Genomic DNA, 20,776 nt, shown 5'->3' with positions numbered 1-20,776 from the left:
CCGGCAGCTCAAGATCCTCCATAAAGGCCTGGAATTCAACCAGTGAAGGGAGGACCCTGCTGCGGTAAAGCTCTGTGTAGTAATCATAGAATAACTCATTAATCCCCTGTTGGTCAAATCGCGCCGCCCCCGCATGGTCCCTGAGTTCAAGGATGACCAAGCTCCGGCGAGCCGGATTGGCCAGCCAGGCCAGAAGAGCTCCTGACTTGTCATGTTCCGAGTGCGCGCGTGTGAGGTAGCCCTTGTAGTCAAAGCAGCGGAGGCGTTCCACCGTCGCCGCCACCGCCTCTTGCGCCTCCAGCAGGGCCTCGTGTGTGTCCGGGCGTTCAGGCCTTGCCCTCTCCAGCCCCTGTAATTTCTCGTCTTCCCTCGCAATGTCCTCTAGTAAGGTTCTCCGCACTCCCGACGCCGCCGCAATGCATTGGCCCCGCATCATAGATTTTAAGGCGTCCCATTCCGTCGCGGCGGAGCTCGCTGTGCCCGCGTTGACCTGGAAGTACGCGTTGATGCCCGTGGCTATTGTGGTTCGGAAGAGCTGGTCGTCTAGCGCCTCTGGGCGCGGTTTCCAGGCTGAGATCGTCGGGCGGTATTGCGACCAGCGCAGCCGCATGAGGAGCGGGTTACGGTCAGAGATCGAGCGCGTGAGATACTCACTGTGGCACACCTCTGCATGCACGTCCTGGGAGCACAGGAAGGCATCTATGCGGATGTGCAATTAATGGAGAGCGGAGAAGAACGAGTAGTCCCTGTCCGACGGGTGGTTAGCCCTCCACGAGTCGACCAGATCCCACTGGCGTTGCCAGGCGGAGCGCGCAAGTGCCAATTTGCCAGCTGGTGCATTTGGTAGGGGGGGGGTGCGATCTGTCCAGGGCAGTGTCAGTCCCACTATTAAAGTCTCCGCCCAGGAGCAAGGGTTCCACTAAAAACGGGGCCAGTTTGTTGGACAGCAGGGAGAGAAATGCAGGCTGGTCCACATTTGGGGCGTACAAACAACCCAAATTAAGGTCCCTCCCATCTAGCTTGCCTCGCACCATTATGTATCTCCCCTCCAGGTCAATTACCTGTTGTGTGCACTGGAAAGGTACCCCCGCCCGTATCCAAATGGCCACCCCCCTAGCATAAGCAGAGTAGCCAGTGTGGTAGACTTGCCCCCTCCAACGCCGCTGCAGCGCCTTCCCTTCCTTAGCTAGCAGATGTGTTTCCTGTAGGAAGGCGATGTGAATGCCCCGCCTGACTAAATAGGAGTGGATCTTGTGTCGTCTATGAATTGAATGCATCCCCCTTACGTTCCACGTGAGACATTTGTAGCCTAAGTCGGATCCCATTGTGGAGTCCACCGTACTCCATCTACCCTCTCAGTGACCCATCCAGCACGCCCAGGTCCCACCCCCAACCCCCCCAACCTGTTTAAGCAAACTACCCCAACTCCCACACCCCAGGACAGACAACCAACATGGAAACCCCATCCAAACTCAAGTAGCAAAAGGTGTATCACAGTAGAATAGGGCTAGGGTGGCCGCGACGCCGACCCCAGACAGGCCCGAAGCCCCCCGCCCCCACCCCACCCCCCCAAAACACTCAGGAGAGGCCTCCCGGCTCCTCCCTCACCCCACATCTCAGTGATAAGTCCCAGGAGGTATCCTCACTTCACCGCATAGCGTCCGGAAACAGCCCCCCCATCCGCACCCCAGTACCTTACATATGTGACCAGTGTCCTGCGATCCTGCTCAGCCAAGAATGCCATCTGCTGTTTGGGGAGTCACCACCGGCAGGTCCGTCTCTGAGAGTTCGTGTCCACTGCTGGAGCCAGGGCTGGGAGCACTGACCTTCGACTGTTCCGATGCGCTACTGGAAGGGCTGGCGTCTCCCTGGCTGATGGCCGCCACTGCCAGCACCGCCTTAGCTCTTTCTTGCTGCCATCCCGACGGGGAACCAGATCTTCGCGTCGGCGTAGTTTCCGTGGAACGCCTCCTGGGTGAGGTCTCCGGAGGGGGATCTGCGCTCGACTCCCCCCTGGCATCCAGCCAGCTCTAAGCCTCCTGTGGTGTTAGGAAAAAGTGGGTGTGCTCCCCAGCAATGACCCTCAGCCGCGCCGGGAACAGCATGGCATAGGGCAGTTGTAGCGACCTCAGTTTCCGCTTGACCGCCAGGAAGGAGGCCCTTTGTCTTTGCACGTCTCTAGTGAAGTCCGGGAAGACCATGACCCTGCTATTGTCGATTCTCAGGTCCGGCAGGTCTCTTACCCTCCGGAGGATGTGGTCCCTGTCTCGGAAGTGCAGGAGACGCAGTACTTTCGGTCGCGGCGGCCCTCCCGGCTTGGGAGGCCGCGCAGGGACTCTGTGTGCCCGCTCGATGGCAAAAAACGGGGAAAGTCCTTCTGGGTCTACCTCACACCGCAGCCAGCCCCCCAGGTAGGAGACCGCATCCTGGCCCTCCACTTTTTCTGGGACCTCACGAGGCGGAGGTTATTGCGTCTGGAGCGTCCTTCGCTGTCCTCAGCTCTGAGCTCCAGCACTCGTACCTTCTGCGCCATCTCCGCCAATGATGACTTTAGAGCCGCTACATCCCCAGGCAGACCTATCAGGGTTACCTCCGAGGTCGCCACCCGCTCCTTCAGCTTCCTATGGTCATCCTTCAGCAAGGTCAGGTCCGATCCGATGGTGTCCATGCGCTTTTCAAGAGCTTCTCGCGACGCCACAATCGCCTGCATGATGTCCCCCAAGGAAGGATCCCGTGGGCAGGCCGAGCTCCCCGCACCAGGCCCCGGTGCATCTTCTTCCACGAGGTGGCCCGGGTCATCCAACTTCAGGGCATCAAAGCCCTTTTTCCTGCCTCCTCGCTCAATTATGGCGGGCAGCTAGCTTCGTGTGCCCCTGCGGTGGTCGACGGTGAATCAGGGTACTCCTGCTCTCCTCACCAGGTCCGTTGCAGACACTCAGCCCTTTCGCGCCTCTGGGCCCTTGTCAGGCGGGGCTCCAAGTCTGCAAGCAGTTCAAGGATCAGGCCCCACTCCCCCTGGGCTGCGGGGCACCAGTGCTCCCCGTTCGGTCGCTGGACGAGGTCCCCCCGTCTGGGTGTCCCAGGCTGACTTTGCGCCTGTAAGTATCAGTCCCGGGTGGTTCCCGGTATGCAGGCGTCTCTGGCCAGGCAGCCGCCTCTTCCCGCCTGCAGTCGGGTGCCTCTTAGGAGTATGTGGCCGGAACCTCCGCTTCCACTCTCCCCACCATCCATGTCCGAGCGTCGCTATCCTGCTGGTGATCTGGGCACCGCTCTTCCCCGGGCGGGGGGGCCCCCGGACTATCTCACCGTCTGAAGAGCGGGCTCAGCACCCCACGAGGCCCCAGGGATCCCACAATCGGCAGCCAAGGCAGGTACTGTCACTTGGGCGGTGCCATCTTGGGGTCAGGCAGACCGGCCGCCCCTCGCCCTCCGGTCACGCTCACACTGTGGCGCCAGCCAATGCCTCTCACCTCCAATAGCTCCAAGGGACCTCCGCAGGCAAACGGCCAAATGTCACAGCGTCCCAGGGCTCTTTATCGCTTCCAGGGCTCCGCTGCCAGGCAGTTCAGGTCGGGACGGCGGCCGCCATTTTGGGCGCTCGTTCCTCCTGGTGCCTCGCTCTCCACAAGAAGTTCGGTGAGGGCAATTACAGGGGCCCCCAGACCTCCAGGTTCACCCCTCGTGATCCCAAGACCCTCCTGCATGCATTTGTGGGCTCGGGGTTCGAGCCGGGGCACAGGATATGTGGCGGTGCGAGGCGGGCACGGAGGAGCTCCGGAGTCCCGCTTCCACCTACATCGGCGCCTTAGCCACGCCCCGTGGTAAAAGTGATCATATCAGACAAGATTACACTAGTGCCAACCCGGGAAAGATTACCAGCAGTGATCGCCTCAGTGCCCCAGGCAGGGTTACCAGCAGTAATTGAAAAAAGGCTTTTATGATTTGCAATGAGTCTACATGGTTAACAAAATGAGATCCATAGCTGTAATTCTAAAGGTAATATTATTAGTAATATGTATCTTCAATGCCTCCTAATTTATTAGTCAGATATCAGCTCTAAATATATTAAATATAGTTTGGAAATCCAACAAATTTTTTCCAAACTTCAGGTTATGTGTTGTGAAAATACACACATGTTTGTCTCGAGTACACGCTTTTCAATGTTGGGAAAGGTATTAATTCAACCTAGCAAAAACCTTTAATTTAGTAGACTGGACAGCACACAAGAGAGCCACCTAGAAGCAGCGGGAGACTCAGGAGCTACTTGCTGGAGATGCCTGATTTGCAGGGTCAAAGGGCTGCTGTTATTCAAACGGTTTGTCTCAGCAGAACAGTTTCCTCCCCCCCCTGCCATTAATCTGCCATTAATTCGGTGTCCCCTGCCGACCCCTGGCTGCGCCTCACCGAACTCTCCATCATGAACCACCAAAGCTGCAAAATGTACCTCTCTCAGTAGCACATGGGTGAACTGCGCCTCCCTCCATGTGGGGGCTTCCAACCTGCAGTCATGTCCCTCTCCTGAGATCATGTTGTACATGATGACCTGCATCCACAGGAGGTCCTACAGGTTCACACTACAGGTGCAGAAAGTAGGGGTGCAACACCCCAAAATAACCATGCTGGAGGGCAGAAGGTGAACGAGCAATAAAGAGGCCTTTAAATGTGGTGTTTATCTTGGAAAACCGCAAATGTGACAAGATGAAGGTAAAATCTTAGGGGATGCCTCCTGACAAACGAAACTGGTGTTTACTTTTCTTTCTCTGACTGACAAAAGAGAAAATGTAAAAGTGAAATATGTGGCAATCTTGATGGGGTACAGGGAGTGAAAGGAAAGGCTGTAGGGTGTCAATTTGTATTCCAACACACAACAACATTTAAACACATGCAAATGAACTATGCACTTTTAAAGATATATCCAGAATTAGGAAAGCACAAATAAAGAACATCTTTTGCAGTTCTGAAGTGTAATGTAAATAAAGATGGTATTAGGATCACAAGAAATCAAGACACTTTGGTTGGTGATGCACATATGATAAATATTCACTGAAGCCCGATTTCCACACATTATCCTTTGTGCAATTTATAGTTTTATCATCAACACTGTATGACTATGCGTCTTTAGTAGGCATTTCAACATTAAATGTGCTGGCTGTACGTGACAGTACATACCTCACCAGTGATACAAAGTGCACTACTGGCTACATACCACGGGGCAGATTTTCAAGAAACTGACGTTTCCCTGCGCCAGGCTTCAAAATCCTTGCGCCTCCATGGATGCGCCGTATTTACAATACGGTGCACCATGGCGCAAGGATTGGCAGATGCATCAGAAACTTTTGACGCATCTGTTAGCGCAAAAGTCACACATTGCTGGAGTCGTGTCCCAAGCATGATGCAACTCCAGCAATCATGGGGTGGCACTACATCACTCCTTACGCCTGCTCCAAGCAGGCGTAGGGTTTTGACGCAGAGGTATACTAGAAGTGGCACAGTGCAATCTTGTAGATTTCACTGCATCACTTCTACGAAGCTTTCCTGCGTGGGAACGCCCACCCTGCATACATTATACCTGATGCAAGAATAATGTGACGCAGGGCTTTATATCGTGATGCATCTCCTCACGTTGTAAATGGGGTGCATTGTTTACGCCGCTGATGCATCACAAAAACTTTCGCAACGGCGGCGCAAAAGTGTTGCAAGGGGCTTGTAAATCCGTCCCTACATCTATACCACAATCCTGCTCAATGGGTGTTGTTCATTTGCTACACTTGTTTTTTTTGCGACGCTCGGATTTTTAAAATCCCATTGACTTTAGAGGTGTAACATTAATGGCAGCACCCCCACTCTGAAAACTGTTTTAGTACCATTGGTTCACACAGAGACATGCACGGTCCAAACTTTTATGCTTCTCTGGGGCTGATGCTTGAGCCTCAGAGTCATGTTGTAATCAGGGGCTTAGCTACCAATGGTGCAGCTGATGGAATAAACTGGAACCCAGATGTGTAAGGGGGCTCAACTATAGCAGCCCCTCAAGCCCTCAGAGGGGAGCTTAATGACCATGCTGGAGAGCCTAAGCTGAAACTGCATTGAAGAAGACTTTAAACTTTGCTTTTATCCTGTCACATTTGCTACACTTTCAAAGACAAAGGTCAAATGTCTATTTGCTGCTTCTTTTAACATGGAGACTGGTGTTTTCTTTTCTTTCACTCGTGGCAATGTTTGCTGAGTTTGTATAGCGAAGTATGTAACGGTCTTGCTGGTATGGAAGGGAAGGCTGAATGAAGTCATTTTGTTTTAACACAATAACATTTAAATACTTATAAATGAACAGTACACATGTTTCAAAATAAATAAAACATTTAAGAAAGCACTTTGTTCAAATTCTGAAGTGTAATGGAAACAGAGATTTTATTTATTCGAATCAAAACAAATCAAGATACTTGACTTGGTGATGCACAGATGGTGACGCGCAAATGACAAATATTCGCTGAAACCACATTTATGGACATTATTCTTTGTGCGCAATATAGTTGCATCAGTAAACCTGTATGTTTGCACAAATGTAGTGGTCATATCAAAGGAAAACGGGCTGTCTGTTAATGACAGTGGCTACAACACCATGCCTCTGATATATATATATATCACAGTGTGCTCCTAAATGTAACACCAGCCACATACTACACAGTTACCACTCGCCTCCTAAATGGGCATGGCACATTTGTGACACCTGTTCCTTGTGTGATGCTTGGATTTTTCAGACTCCCCATGAGTGCACACCCTACTAAGGCCACAGGATTTCTGACAGCACTGGGAACCTGCATTTAGCTCTGTCTGATTCCCTCAGCAGCAGGATTCAGACTCCAAGAACAGAATCTACTGAAGCGCCTGTCGAGGCGCTGCAAAGGCCTCAATCCGCGCAAACTGAATGGCCGAGCAGTGCTCATGCTCACTTTTGTAACGGCAGAGAGCGCTATTGGGCAATGGCTACCAGATGCCAGCAGAGGCCAGAGAAGTTGTGCGCATGCAGCTAGGTTGCTTCTGAAGACGAGACAGTCAGAGTAATCACTGCTTTGAGCCTGATGGGTGGAGGATAAACTATGGCAGTTAGTAAAAGAGACTGGGTTGATGAATGATTCGAGCGTTGTTTCTTTCAAGTTATGCTGAAAGAAATAAACAGGGAACTTTAAAACAACTTCCTGCAAATTTTAATAAAAAATTTCAACACAAAAAAAAACCAACTTCCTGGTATCTGAAATGAACAATCCTTCCTTATTAAAGCCAGAAGTAAGAATAGCTATCCGTTAGAGACCCATGGAAACCAGCCAGAGTCACATAAAACAGGATGTTGCTCCTGAGAGCGAGACACCAGGAGAAGGGGAACTAGAGTAACTGGTATACACTGTACTGCAGCAGACATGGGTGAGCCAAAAAATTAACAGGGAGGACCAAGGGCCTGTCTTGATACTAAAAGCCCAGACATGAGCTGAATGAAGGGAACATGGAAATCAAGCAAAGGATATTATATAGAAATATGATAGAGTGTCTACAAAATTCAAAAATATATATTTCTTTGACAAGCCTTTCAACCAGTGCATCAGATTATATCACTGGGCTGGGAAGCCTTTACTAAAAGTGATAGTTTGTAAACATGAACATAGAAACATTCATGCCCCCACTCCAATAACAATATCATTATTATCTAAGTGGCAAGTTAGTTGTCTTGTGCACCCTTCATTAGGGCTATATTCTTATTTTACATGGAGCAACATTACAGACCATTAAGTCAAATGTAAGATAGATTTTTGTGCTCCACATATCAGCATGAATTTCATGGTTTTCTCAAACACAGTAACGAAAACAATAGGAGGCATAATAAACTAAAATAATTGCCCAGAATCAGACAATTTGATCAAGTGGTTGAGACAGGATTGATCCCAGGTTTTCTGGTTTTACACTGTACAATTCAGTCACTAGATGAGTATTCCTTTCTCACTCCTGTTTGACATCAACATTTAATGGTGTGTCCTTCATTCTTGGTGCATAAGGTTGGAGTGCTGGCCAGCAGCAGAACCACAAGAAAGCCGTGGAGTAATAAAACCTAAAGGGTCCCCCCCCTAAAAGAAATGCTGATCCCCACCACATACCTCCACACTCCAATACATTAAGAAAAGATATATATATACATATATATATATTAGTAGGATGAATTATAGTCTAGATATGGAATTGTCCATAGTGAAACCAGCAGACTTAACTTCTATTTCTTATGCATATATTTTGTTTTTGGGTACACAAACATGAAAATAAATATTTTACTAAAACATAATTTTGAAAAGTAAAATTTACATCTTTAACAGCAACATACCATTTGAATAGAAATTAATTCTTTATCTAAAATAGAACCTGACAACCAGAAAATTTTGGATTCCCGTCCCTCGATTCACAAAGTCATAGGGTTCGCAACCACAATGGCCAAATGGCTTTATAATAGGCACTAAACACATTTTGCAATTCAGTAAAGCCATATAGACTCCCATCGAGCAATAATTATCTTACAGCCACCTGGCATTATCACATCTGCCCAAAAAAATCACATGCTTGGTCCTCTTCCTTGCAGGCCTATAGACAGGGCCCATAGACAATGCTCTGGTATCACAAACTCCCTTGTTATACATGAGAGAAGAATTGTAAGTAGGAAACTAAAATTGCAATGCTGCTGAACATTCCTGTTATTCCAGTATAAAAACACAAACTTTCTTTGTAGAAATAATGAAGGTAAAGACGTTCATGCTGTATATGAGTACAAGAAATCATCCATTACAGCCCATACATCGACGTCACATTTTTCCATTTCAGGTGTGAGCAGTTAATGCATTGCATTCTGGTACTTGGAGTTCTGACTATAATGGGAACAGCAAAACAACAAGAACCAGGTAGGAAAAATAGATACAACTGACAAAAGAGAGGTTGAGATCTCTGCTTTACAATGCTGCAACTTAAAATGTTTTTTTAAATATTGAATTAACGGAATCTCTTTTTGTAACACAAAGGCAATCTGCTTTGTAGATTAGTTTAGTTTAAGAATAAAATACAAAGAGCGGTTGGAAATATTTAAGTTAAGCTTGTCGCTTTGGTTTTTCAATGTTGAGCCTTTATTGGTATATAATTGTCAATTTTTTTTAAACTATATGTATTGCATGTTGCTTTTACCTTTTGCCTGACACGTTATTCGAAGCATGCCCAAGGGGAACAGGATCTCGGGGGTTCTATCCAGAACCTTTAATTGAAACATTGGGAAATCACGTGCAATGAATAGCATTTAATATCCTGGCTAGTATTTCTTCCTTTATCAATACATGTCCCCTGACATCTACCTGTGGTGAACACAGACGGAAATGCAATGTTAAAATGAATACAGATTGTTTCATATAAAGTTCTACTTAAGAATCATGTGCAACCCTATGCAGAATCTTAAAACATGAAGAGAAAGAGCTGGCAGTTTTCTCTGGGAAAGGTAGCAACCCTACCTCTGGCAAGTCATTTCTGTGCTGCCTCTTCCCCTCTACGTGGAGCAGTGCTCTGTCGAGGATGCTCTCCTTCAATGGCCCCCACCCACTCAATCAATCAATCAATCAATCATAACACTTGTATAGCGACCTACTCACCCGGAAGGGTCTCAAGGCGCTTGGGGGAAGGGGGCCGCTACTGCTCAAACAGCCAGGTCTTGAGTTGTCTCCTGAAGGCGAGGTGGTCCTGGGTCAGCCAAAGGTGGATGGGGAGGGAGTTCCATGTCTTGGCCGCCATGTAGGAGAAGGATCTGCCTCCGGTGGTGGCTCTTCGGATGCGTGGTACGGCGGCGAGGGCGAGGCTAGCAGACCGTAGCTGGCGGGTGGGCGTGTGGAAGGTCAGGCCGTCATTGAGGTACTGTGCAGGTCCCTCAGGTGGCCAGAGATGTGGCTGCGGCGGGGGATGTCCAGGATGAGTCACCGGAGGCGTTCTGGATGCGTTGGAGTTTTTTCTGTAGCTTGGCTGTGGTTCCGGTGTAGAGGGTGTTTCCGTAATCCAGACGGCTGGTGACGAGGGCATGGGTGACCGTCTTCCTGGTTTCGATCGGGATCCATCGGAAGATCTTGCGGAGCATGCGGAGGGTGTGAAAGCATGAAGAGGAGACGTAGTTGACTTGTCTGGTCATCGAGAGGGAGGAGTCCAGGATGAAGCCCAGGTTGCGTGCATGGTCTGTTGGCTTGGGGGCGGTGCCCAGGGCTGGGGGCCACCAGGAGTCATCCCAGGCGAAGGGTGATGGTCCCAGGATGAGGACTTCCGTCTAGTCTGAGTTCAGTTTCAGGCGGCTGTTCTTTATCCACTTGGTAACGTCTTTCATCCCTTCGTGGAGGCTGGTTCTGGCGGTGTCGGGGTCTCTGGTGAGGCAGAGGATCAGCTGGGTGTCGTTGGCGTAGGAGATGATGTTGAGGTTGTGTTGGCGTGCGATGGCTGCGAGAGGTCCCATGTAGACGTTGAAGAGGGTGGGGCTGAGTGATGATCCTTGCGGGATGCCGCAGATGACTTCAGTGGCCTCGGAACGAAACGGGGGGAGCTGAGGCATTGGACTAGGGTGCGGTGGCAGACAGTGTCGAACGCTGCGGAGAGGTCCAGGAGGATGAGTGCCGCTGTTTCCCCGTTGTTGAGAAGGGCTCGGATGTCGTCGATGGCTGCGATGAGGGCGGTCCCGGTTCTGTGGTTGGCTCTGAAACTGGACTGCGAGGGGTCGAGGAATCCATTCGTCTCGAAGAAGGCGGCAAGCTGTCTGTTGGCGATCTTCTCGATGACTTTGGCAGGAAAAGGGAGGAGCGATATGGGGCGGAAGTTTTTGAGGTCGGTGGGGTCCGCTGTTTCTTCAGTAGGGCACTGAGCTCAGCAGGCTTCCAGCTCTCTGGGGAGGTGGCGGTGTCGAAGGAGGTGTTGATGACGTCTCGGAGTTGGGGTGCGATGGTGGAGTTGGCCTTGTTGAAGACGTGGTGGGGGCAGGGGTCAGTCGGACATCCGGAGTGGATGGTGTTCATTGTGCGGGCTGTGTCTTCGGTGGTCACCATGGTCCAGGTGTGGAGGGTGGCGGTGGGGTGCTTTGGTTCAATGGTTGGGTGCGAGGATGGTGCGCCGAAGCTGTTGTGGATGTCGGCAATCTTGCGGTGGAAGAACGAGGCGAGGGAGTCGCAGAGATCTTGTGATGGGCTGATGTCATTGTTGCCGGTGCTGGGGTTGGAGAACTCCTTGACGATGCTGAAGAGTTCCTTGCTGTCGTGGGCGTTGTTATCCAGTCGAACCTTCAGTGATTTCTTCTTGGTGGTGCGGATGAGCTGGTGGTGCTTGCGGGTGGCGTGTTTGAGGGCGGTCATGTTGTCAGTGGTCTGGTCGAGGAGCCAGGCTTTCTCGAGGGTGTGGCAGGTCTTCTTGGAGTCCGTGAGTTCGTCGGTGAACCAGGGGGCCTTCTTGCTTCTGGGTTTGCTGGTAGGATTCTTCAGTGGTGCGAGGTCGTCGGCGCAGGCGGTCAGCCACTGCGTGAAGTTGCTGGCTGCTTCGTTGGGGTCCGGTGTGCTGGCAGGTGGGTTCTGGCTGAGGGAGGTGGTGAACTGGTTGGCGGTGATCTTGCTCCAGCTTCTGTGAGGAACCTGTTGCCGGTGGTGGTGGGTAGTGGTTTTTCTGAAGCTGAAGTGGACGCAGCTGTGGTCTGTCCAGTGAAGTCCGGTGGAGTGGCGGAAGAACTTAAGCTGTACCAGAGGCTAGCATCTGGGTCAAACCTTCAGTGGGTCACCCATCTCTATCATTTATTATGAGTAGTCTGTGCCTGAAACAAGCTTGGATGCTGCTGCCAATATGTTACCTGTTTTGTATGTGAGGCTGTGTTAACTTGCTTACTATCTTGTTCCTGTGCTGCATATGAGGGACACTTGCAGTGCTCCAAAATGCTTCATGCTCCACATTGTGTGTGCATGTGTGTGTGTGTGTGTTGTATAACTGCTGCAAATGCTGTCCATATTCAGTGTACATAAGGGAAACTTACATTGTTTCTGACCAGATAGAGATGCATTCTATGGGTGTGAGGAAAGAATCTCTGACAGAATACCGAGAGACAGTATACCGACGCTGGAATATCGATGGCAAGTATATCGACACCCTATCTACAACATGGTAAGCAAAAAAAATATTGAAACTAAAATATCAATGTTAAAAATATCGTAATAAAATATATCTTTTTTTATTATTAAAAAAAGAAATATAAAGTAAATAATACTTTTATATAATTTAAACTTATGTAAAAATATTTTAGAATGTTTAAAATGATTAAATAATACATATTTAATGTTAAACATTTAATTAAAATTAAACATACAATATGTAGCATATATTTATTTAATTATAATATTTATTATTTTTTTAATTAATTTAAAAATATTAACAATTACTATAAATTACAAATACATCAACACTCACAAAATAATAACATAAATAATAATAAATATTTATATATAATACATAAAAACAATAAAATATACTTTCTATATTTAAAAAATAAACGTATTAAAAATATTATAAAACACATAAATAAATATAAATTATATTGGATAGCGTAAGGCTAAAAATTACTATTCAAACTCCACAGGGTGCAACAGTAGGGAAAGTGTTGGATAGCAAATAGGTAAAAATTACAATTCCCACTCCAATGAGTGCAACATTAGGGAAAGCATTGGATAGTGTAGGGGGTAAAATTACTATTCCCACTCCAGAGAGTGCAACAGTAGGGAAAGCGGTGGATAGCGGGTGGGTAAAAATTACAATTCCCACTCCAGTGGGTGCAACAGTAGGGAAAGCGTTGGATAGCGTACAGGTAAAAATTACTATTCCAACTCCAGTGGGTGCAACAGTAGGGAAAGTGTTGGATAGCGGGTAGGTAAAAATGATTATTCCCACTCCAATGAGTGCAACATTAGGGAAAGAGGTAGATAGCGCAAGGGTAAAAATTACTATTCCAACTCCAAAGGATGCAACAGTAGGGAAAGCGTTGGATGTCGTAAGGGTAACAATTACTATTCCAACTCCAAAGGGTACAACAGTAGGGAAAGCGTTGGATAGTGTATGGGGTAAAATTACTATTCCCACTCCAGAGAGTGCAACAGTAGGGAAAGCGTTGGATAGCAGGTGGGAAAAAATTACTATTCCATCTCCAGTGAGTGCAACAGTAGGGAAAGCGTTGGATAGCGTAAGGGTAAAAATTACTATTCCAACTCCAAAGGATGCAACAGTAGGGAAAGGGTTGGACAGTGTAGGGAGTAAAATTACTATTCCCACTCCAGAGAGTGCAACAGTGGGGAGAGCGTTGGATAGCGGGTGGGTGCCCCCACAGCCGGTCGCTCCTCCCCACTGCTCTGCCGCCCGCTGCCTGCCTACCGCTGTGTGTGGTGAGTGAAGTCGCTGCCCCCTGGCCCCCGCGCCCGCCAGCCCCCCCGCAGAACCTACAACTTCACCACACTCATCGCACTCAACACCGCCCGAGCCCCCGGATGCTACCAAGCATCCCCGCGACACACCCATGGACCCTTCCTCTGCCGAGCCTGCAACTTCTCCTACCACCGAACCTGCACCGCACCTGCCAAGACTGGAAGCAACAAGCACCTCAAGTGCATCATGCTCAACACCCGCTCCATCCACCACCACGCAGTGGAACTCTGGAACCTCCTCGACACCGCATCCCCAGACGTCGCCTTCCTCACGGAAACCTGGATGAACGCCTCCTCAGCCCCCGACATCGCCATAGCCATCCCGGACGGCTACAAGATCATCAGGAGGGACCGCATCAACCAGACCGGAGGAGGCATCGCCATCGTACACAAGAGCACCATTCGCATCTCGACTGACTCCAGCATCACATTCAGCGCCGCTGAATACCTCCACTTCCAGATCCACACCGACCCCAAGACGACCCTCAGAGGCACCCTCATCTACAGACCCCCGGGACCGCGTTCACAGTTCTGCGATGACATCACAGACTTCATCAGCCCACACGCCCTCCCCTCCACCGACTACATCCTCCTCGGGGACATCAACTTCCACCTGGAGAACAACAACGACCGCAACACCACCACCCTGCTGGACAACCTCGCCAACCTCGGACTCAAGCAGCTGGTCAACACCCCCACCCACTACGCCAGCCACACGCTCAGTCCTATCTTCTCCTCCTTCAGTCACTCCACCGTACTCAACTGGACAGACCACAGCTGCGTCCATTTCAGCTTTGCTAAGAACACGGTCCACCACCACCCGAAGCAGGTTCCCCACAGGAACTGGAACAAGATCACCGCCGACCAGCTCGCCACCTCCCTCAGCCAGAACCCACCCGTCAGAACAACGGACCCTAACACAGCAGCCTGCAACCTCACTCAGTGGCTGACCACAAGTGCTGACGACCTCGCCCCACTGAAGGACCCACTCACCAGACCCAGAAGCAAGAAGGCTTCCTGGTTCACAGACGAACTCAAGGACTCCAAGAAGGCCTGCCGCACCCTCGAGAAGACCTGGCTCCTCAACAAGACCACCGACAACATGACCGCCCTCAAACTCGCCACCCACAGACATCACCAGCTCATCCGCACCACAAAGAAGAAATCTCTAAAGGAACGACTGGACAAGAACGCCCATGACAGCAAGGAGCTCTTCAACATCGTCAAGGAATTCTCCAACCCCAGCACCGGCAACAACGACATAACCCCCTCACAGGACCTCTGCGACTCCCTCGCCTCGTACTCCCACCGCAAGATCTCCGACATCCACAACAGTTTCAGCGCTCAACCCCTGCACCCACCGGTCGAACCTACGCACCCAGCCGCCATCCTCCAGACATGGACCGAGGTGACCCTCGAAGACACGACAAGCATGATGAACACCATCCACTCCGGATCGCCGACCGACCCGTGCCCCCACCACATCTTCAACAAAGCGGCCCCCACCATCGCACCCCATCTCCGAGACATCATCAACGCCTCCTTCAACACAGCCACCTTCCCTGAGAGCTGGAAGCACGCCGAGCTCAGCGCACTACTGAAGAAACCAACAGCGGACCCGACCGACCTCAAGAACTTCCGCCCCATCTCGCTCCTCCCCTTCCCGGCCAAAGTCATCGAAAAGGTCGTCAACAAGCAACTGGCCGCCTTCCTCGAGACGAACGGATCCCTCAACCCATCGCAGTCCGGATTCAGAGCCAATCACAGCACCGAGACCACCCGCATCGCAGCCACTGACGACATCCAAGCCCTGCTCGACAACGTTGAAACAGCGGCACTCATCCTCCTAGACCTCTCCGCTGCATTCGATACTGTTTGCCACCGCACCCTATTCCAACGACTCAACGACACCGGCATCCAGGGGAAGGCCCTGGACTGGATCACCTCATTCCTCTCCGGAAGAACACAAAGAGTACGTCTCCCGCCGTTCCGCTCAGAGGCCACCGAAGTCATCTGCGGGGTCCCGCAAGGATCTTCGCTCAGCCCCACTCTCTTCAACATCTACATGAAACCACTAGCTGCCATCGCCCGCAACCACAACCTGAACATCATTTCCTACGCCGATGCCACCCAGCTGATCCTCTCCCTCACCAAAGACCCCGACACCGCAAAAGCGAACCTTCACGAAGGGATGAAAGACGTCGCCGAATGGATGAATAGCAGCCGCCTAAAGCTGAACACGGACAAGACAGAAGTCCTCATCCTGGGAACATCCCCCTCCGCATGGGACGACTCCTGGTGGCCCCCAGCCCTAGGCACCATACCCAAGCCAACAGACCACGCACGCAACTTGGGCATCATCCTGGACTCCTCCCTATCGATGACCAGGCAAGTCAACGCCATCTCCTCATCTTGCTTCCACACACTCCGCATGCGCCACAAGATCTTCCAATGGATTCCCACCGAGACAAGGAAGACGGTCACCCAGGCCCTCATCACCAACAGATTGGACTATGGAAACACCCTCTACGCTGGAACAACAGCCAAGCTTCAGAAGAGACTCCAGCGCATCCAGAATGCCTCCGCCAGACTCATCCTGGACGTCCCCCGACGCAGCCACATCTCGAGCCACCTGAGAGACCTACACTGGCTCCCTGTCAACAAGAGGATCACGTTCAGACTCCTCACCCACGCACACAAATCCCTCCACGACCTGGGCCCTAGGTACCTCAACGACCGCCTGACCTTCTACACGCCCACCCGCCAGCTGCTATCGGCGAACCTCGCCCTCGCCGTCGTGCCTCGCATCCAGAGAGCCACCGCTGGAGGAAGATCCTTCTCCTACCTAGCGGCTAAGACATGGAACTCCCTGCCCGCCCACCTGCGACTGACCCAGGACCACCTCGCCTTCAGGAAACAGCTCAAGACCTGGCTGTTCGAGCAGTAGCAGACCCCCCCTCCCCACGCGCCTTGAGACCCTTCCGGGTGAGTAGTGCGCGCTATAAATGCCATGATTGATTGATTGATTGATTAAAAATTACTATTCCCACTCCAGTGAGTGCAACAGAAGGGAAAGCGTTGGATAGCGTACGGATAAAAATTACCAATCCAACTCCAGTGGGTGCAACAGTAGGAAAAGTGTTGGATAGTGTAGGGGTTAAAATTACTATTCCCAATCCATAGAGTGCAACAGTAGTGAAAGCATTGGATAGCGGGTGGGTAAAAATTACTATTCCAACTCCAAAGGGTGCAACAGTAGGGAAAGCGTTTAATAACATAGATTTTTATTTTAACATACTTCTAAATAATATTTATATTTGAAATAATGTATAATTAATTTTTCAAAAACATCAACATCAATAAAAAACAATTAATAATTAATAAAAACAAATACATTTGAATAATTTATTGACAATAAAATACCTACTAACACCAATAAATAATAAGTATTAAATATTACTCACCAAATAATACATATTAAAGAATAAATTATTTATCATAACAATAAAATATTATTTAAATTAAAATCAATAATAAAAAACTTAAAAAACATTATACTAATTATTATTTAAAAAAAATGTTTTTCAATTATTTAATTATTTTTTCTAGTTATTAAAAATTATGTAAAAATTACAAATATGTATTGACAATTTATAAAATAAATATGTATTAAAATAATTATTTACCAATTAATAATTATTTAATACATTATTTTTCCACAACTAAAAATGTATAAATATTTAAATATTTACAATAAAATTACGTTCCACCCAATACCCCTATAAACCCACAACACGCTCAGGTACTAAAACATAACATTTATTTAAAATTAACATTAATTACCAATTAATTAATTATCAATTAAAATAATTATTTGCCAATTAATAATTAATCACAAAATAAATTAAACATACAAAAATATTTTATTAATTACAATTAAATTACTTCCCACCCTATTCCCCTATAAACCCACAACCCGCTCCGGTACTAAAACATAACATTTAATTTAAATTAACAGTAATTACCAATTGTATAATTAATTTATCAATTAAAAAATGAATTGCCAATTATTATTTAATAACAAAATAAATTATACATAAATAAAATATGTTATTAATTACAATACATTTACTTCCCACCCTATTTCCCTATAAACCCACAACCCTCTCTGGTACTAAAACATAACATTCAATTTAAATTAACATTAATTACCAATTATATAATTAATTTGTCAATTAAAATAATTAAATGCCAATTAATAATTAATTACAAAATAAATTATACATAAAAAAATATTTTACTAATTATAATTAAATTACTTCCCACCCTATTCCCCTATAAACCCACAACCCGCTCCGGTACTAAAACATATAATTTACTTATAAATACATTTATTAATATATAAAATTAATACACATATGATATAATTTATTTTAAATACTTAACTAAAGCATATAACACATACATAATAAAAAACAAAAAAATAATACAAATATCGATATTAGTGTCATCGAAATTAGTTACATCGATATATATGCTATCGATATTACTAACTTCGATATTACTTACATCGATATAACGATTTTCGATATTACTTACCTTAGGGTCGATATTGTGTCCAACGATATTCTAGACATCGATATTCTGCACCTTCGAAATTTCAAACACGATATTTGTGTAGGTCGAAATTTAAAACTTGATATTTTGACTGTGTAGCGTGAGGAATGCGTGTACTTCTGCCCGCACTGAACCTGTTTTGTTTGTGGAAATATTGCAATACGTGCATGTCAAGTTTGCACCCATACACCCCAGTGCTGTTCCTTACACTTGTACCAAATCTGAAATCCTGCTTGTTCATTGTATTAAGGAGGGTATTAAATGGTGCTCCATAGTGCCATACTTGTTCCATGCCATCAAGAATGCTTACAGTGGCCTTCCAATATCACATTTGTACCACGTATTGAAGCTTGTACTGTCCTTGAGTACCATACTTGTTCCATGTCTTTAAATGAAGCTTGCACTGGCTAACCCTGCGGTATCACACTTGTTCCATGTCTTTGAGGCAACGTTGAACTGGCCTTGAGCACCACACTTATTTCATGCCTTTGAAGGACCCTTTGTCTGACCCTCCAGTAGCACATTGGTTTCATGTTTTTGAATGAAGCTTGCACTTGTGTTGCAATACCGCAGTTGTTCAGTGTCTTTGAGAGAAAAATGTGATTCTCTTGACCAGTTCTGTGTGTCTTATGCATGTGAACCAAGGACCCCCTGTACTCATGCTCCCTGTGATCTATTTCTCTGTGTTCTGCTCTAACCAAAAGACTGTTTTAGTTGTCTCACCAGCCTCATATTTTTGCACAAATAATGCATAATCTTTCTTAGAGAAAATGGGCTTTGGATATGCACACTTTGAGTTGTTCATCAGAAAGCGTGTTATTAACATATTAGCTCAGCTCTTCAGAACAGCATATATACAATTCGGCAGGGGATCAGCTCTCTTCGCCATTTGCTTTGATGTCACTGTTTGGCTCTGCCTCATAGACAATCACAGATCTGTAGGATGACAGGTAGTCTGAGTAACATAATTTTGCCTACTTATTAGATGTTACTCTGCATCCAGAGGACTCTGACCTCCGGAGAAATTCCCTTTAGCTCTTCCCCCAGCACCCCATGCAAATTCTGACTAGTGCTAATTGAGTAATGAGAGTACCAGCAGGTGCTCTTCTATTGCAATTGGAGCTCAAACAACTTTCTTATGCAGGGCACCAGGCTTCACGACCATGCCAACATTTTGACGAGGTATTCTGTATACTCTGCAGACATTTTGCCTGTTCCAAGAAGGCAGACCAGAGTGAAGCTTTATTTTAAAATGTTATATTAAAGCACATGCCCTCCACTTTTAGTTGCCAGCTTTTGGTTTTTCTTCATTTATTTTAGCATATGCTTGTACTGCAAAAACAACCACCTTGCTTATTAGAAGGCTTGTGGGACACTTTTTAATGACAAGTCTCTTCCCCACAAAACACTACAAAGATCGCACTCATATAGTCTCCTGTGCTAGTCCAAGTGTGGCTAATGGGTGATTAGATAACCTCATTCGACATGCAGGCTTCAATGTAGTTCACCTCAAAAGCTTTTAATTGTACCAGTGGACCGTTGTAGCAGATACTCAAACTGTGCCTCCTATGCCACCATCTATCCAAACACAACTCCTTCTTAGTGAGCAGTGTACCTATGTGTGAGCAGTGTGTGTGCATGAGTTTTGTATAGCCACCATGTTTACTGAGTGCATTAGGAGGGTTACGCCAGTGAGGCTTCAGGATTAACATTGTCTTTTGTGAGTGTAAGGTAAGTGGCCTACAGGTTGAAAGTTGTGCCTTTGTGAGTACAGAGTCAGGAATATTGCAGTGTGAGGGATGTGCCTATGTGAGGGTAGCAGTGAATTTAGGGTCCCTGCATGGTGTGTCTTCATGTTCATGCACTTTACAAGTGGCAAACCAATTGGCTTTGTTAATGCATTTTAGGGATATGGTGTTGACTTGCAGAAATACAGTGAAGAGTGCAAAAACAATAATATTTGAATTAGAATGGTTTTGAGTTTTGATACAGCAGATGCTGTCCAAGGAGGTGTCAGGGGCAGATGACAGACTGAGATGGCAACCTAGTAAGGGGGCCTAGTAACTTTCATGCACTATAACTGGGCTGTTTGGATTGTAAATTGCCACCCATACCTGGGCTGTCTGGTGTGCATTACTGCCAGTGGTGTAGCTACGCAGCCAGGAACATTTGAGGCTCTGCATTGTGGGAAACCCATAAAAACTAAGAAACCACATACGGATATGTGCTATACAAACACTGGTTACAAGGTATAGCATAAGCATTGGCCTTTAACTGGCCTAGGTTAGCATTTCAAGATCCTGGAAAGGACATGAAGAACTTTGTGGTGGAACTGGACCATCGCCAAATATAGCATCCCCCCAGTCAACCCGGCCGGACTGGCTACCAAGATAAGCGTTTGCAAAATGCGTGGAAGAGGTGTGGCGCAGCGGCCAGGGTGCCTGACTCAGGATCACGGGGTTCATGGTTCGATCCCCCCCACCAGCAACAGGTTAGGACAGCACCTTGTGACTCTGGGCAATAGCTCGCATAATCTTCCTGACAGCCCCTCTACGGAGGTAGCTGTGCACTTTACAAATGCTGGTATATCATTTCATAAATACATTGAAAATGAATATATCAATAAATAAATGTGTAAACAAGCCCATTGTGGAAAAGGACGCAAC

At 47.6% G+C, this 20,776-nt stretch overlaps 1 protein-coding gene across 2 annotated transcripts in view; it reads left to right on the top strand.

Annotated features, from left to right (window-relative positions):
* The window catches only part of LOC147709532 (fucolectin-like), a 1,051,872-nt gene that overhangs the window by 952,463 nt on the left and 78,633 nt on the right, over positions 1-20,776 (top strand). The window lies entirely within an intron of this gene.

Source organism: Lissotriton vulgaris, chromosome 6 (assembly GCF_964263255.1).
Source record: "Lissotriton vulgaris chromosome 6, aLisVul1.2, whole genome shotgun sequence".
NCBI lineage: Eukaryota > Metazoa > Chordata > Amphibia > Caudata > Salamandridae > Lissotriton > Lissotriton vulgaris.
Note: the sequence above shows the minus strand (reverse complement) of the source record. Positions and strands in the feature narration are given on the sequence as shown.